This window comes from Penaeus monodon, chromosome 16, assembly GCF_015228065.2.
Source record: "Penaeus monodon isolate SGIC_2016 chromosome 16, NSTDA_Pmon_1, whole genome shotgun sequence".
In the NCBI taxonomy this organism is placed as follows: domain Eukaryota; kingdom Metazoa; phylum Arthropoda; class Malacostraca; order Decapoda; family Penaeidae; genus Penaeus; species Penaeus monodon.
The window spans coordinates 45,513,431-45,516,575 of NC_051401.1; positions in this window are offsets into that span (position 1 = coordinate 45,513,431).

Here is a 3,145-nt window from a genome sequence, read left to right on the forward strand (position 1 = left end):
ACATTGCAGAAATTATTCACATCTTCAACAAGGTTCTCCAAACTCTGGTCCTACTTCCTGGAAATTCCTCTTTAACCCACCGTGAGAGATGACATGAAATACATGTTGTGTCCACTGTGATTCTATTTCCTAAATTTTGTTGTTATTGATTCTGTGTATCTGATTTGTTTAGTCTTTTCCTCATTTTTCATATTTTTTTTTCGTATTGCTATTAGTACTCTAATTACATTGTAATATTTATAATGTTGACAATAAAAATAATAGAACTGATATCATTAGTGTAAAAAATAATAATAATAATGATAATTAATTAATTAATAAAAAAAAAAAAAAAAAAAAAAAAAAAATTGATACCTTGGTTGTTGAGCACTTGTCAAGCCATCAATGTACAACAAAATTCACAAAAAATACAGTGGACAGTACATGTGCTCATTGCCAATGGGTTACCTCCTCTATGGTCAGGTCAGGTCAGGTCAAGGTAACTCTTTCACAGGTGTCCCACTTATCAGCAAGCAGAAATCTCCAGGAGTACTTAACAGAAGCGTATAAGAGTTCCTGACATCAAAATGAACATATCAGTCAAAACCTGAGCTGACACCTATGACCTCTCCTCAGTTAAAATCATTGGGCAGATACAAAGCATTATACAAACCCACCAATCTGGGGAATAAAAGTTGCCTCTTATTTTCCACCAGCATATTACAGATGCAGATTACAGCCAGTAGCAGGGAAATCAAGGTTTATCTGTGAAGGAGTGAATCAGCTGCTTGGCATGAGCAGCTATCAACACCAATGCTAAAAATTGATTCTTGGTAACTAAGCTTTATGAATCCTTCGCTAAAAAATAATAAAACAAGAGAACAAGCAATGCTATGAAGACAATAACAATGCAAATAATGAAATATATTGACATCCCTTAATGACAGTTGCTTTCAGCTTTCAACGATATGCTTAGTAAGGTCAAAATGCAACTGCAGTAATGATGAATAATGCCCACTCAACAGGGAAATCTATTCTGGAGGAAGTATGAGAAATGTAGACTAATATAATGTATCAAAATCCATCCCATTTCTATGTGATAACCCAGCCAGAAAATCCAACTTGCATCAAAATAAACTTCATGATTTAATAAGCTCGATAAGAATTTGCATGCGTGATACTTTGTTCAGAGTTTGGATAACTGCAAAATAATCTACTTGTTATACCTCAATACGATTATATACAACAGAAAGAAAAGGTTTCCATGAAAAGTATACGTATATGTGATGTTAAGTAATAGCAATTAATGTCTTGTGCATCCTTCCATCTTGTATTTCATTCAACAATATACAAAGAAAAACTTCTTTTTAAATGTGTCTATGGGAGAATAGGGAAAGAGACTGACATATAAGTACCATATTTACGATAGGTGTTATGAACCTAAAAAACAAATCTTCTACAAACGCTAACAAGTTCTACCTTCTGTAGTAATTCATATAGAAAAATAGTTACAAAAATAAAAAGCTTACTATGTTTACATTTTTCTTTCTGTAAAAAGAAGACCTCTCTAAATGTACATTTGCCAACTTATAAAACAGAAAACAAAAAAGACTGAATATGTAATGTCACCACATAATGTTTCACATGTAAGCAAAGCAGAATTAAAAAGTGCCAAATCCCATCAACCGTAACATGAATGGCTTTCTCGCTGATCATGAAAGCCATACATCTCATGCTCATCCTATGATACAAAGTACATTAATGTGAAATATAGGATGTAAAATTCATTAAAAGAAAGAGAGAGAGAGAATGAGAGAGAGATTCATTTGCATAAGACAGTAGATTAAAGTATTTAACAATTTCTGTTTCCTCTCTTCAAAAGCCATTTATGTCAACAATTATAATCATGGTATAATGCTGTCTATAGACTTATCACTTGACTAATAACCAAACTTAAACCTCACATTAACAAACAAGCTTTTCTAGCCCTCACTTCGGAAACAGCAAATATTCAACATAAGGTAACAACAAACAGGACACGTATAATGTCCCCCCTTTCGGCACAACCCAGTTGTAGCTTACCTCTGATACCTGGATCCAATGAATCCAAAATGACTAGCATGCCAGAGAAGTTGAAATAAGACAAGATAAGAAAAAACACATTTCAATGGAGTGGGCACACAGCTACAGTTCCAGGTCAACTGAGTGATATTGCAAGGTGTTAGGAAAGTGCATATGAAGTGAAAATAAAAATTAATGCTGCAAGCAATTTTACTTTAGTTGTGGTCACATGAACAGACTGGGTACCTCTCTACACTAATTATTGATATCACTCTAACTAATTATCTTATGACCCTCATGACACTGCAGTAAAGTAAGAGACAGGGAACAAAAAATCATAATCATAAATCATATGACAAAAGAAAGAAAAAATGTGTGTGTGTGTGTGTGTGTGTGTGTGTGTGTGTGTTGTGTGTGGTGTGTGTGTGTGGTGTGTGTGTGTGTGTGTGTGTGTGTGTGTGTGTATGTGTGTGTGTGTGGTGTGTGTGTGTGTGTGTGTGTGTGTGTGTGTGTGGGTGTGTGTGTGTGTGTGTGTGTTGTGTGTGTGAATTCATATACATATGTATGTATGTATGTATGTATGTATGTATGTATATGTATACATATACATATATATATATATATATATATATATATATATATATTATATATATATATATATATATATATATAATATATATATATATATAATAGATATATATATATATATATATATATTATATATATCATATATATATATATATATATACATATATACATATATATATATATTACCATATATACATATATACATATATACATATATATATATACTATATATATATATTAATATACTAATCATATATAATATATATGTGTGGTGTATATATGTAAAAAAAAAAAACAAAAAAAAAAAAAAAACCAAAAAATTTAAAAAACAAAACCCAACAACAAACAAAACAAAACAAAAAAACAAAAAAAAAATTTTTTTTTTTTTTTATATATTTAATTATATTTTTTTTTTTTTTTTACTGAAAATTTTTTTAAAAAAAGGGGCAATTTAAAAGAAATAAAATTTTAGTTTTTAAAAAAGTTTTTTTTTTTTTTTTAAAAAAATTTAAAACAA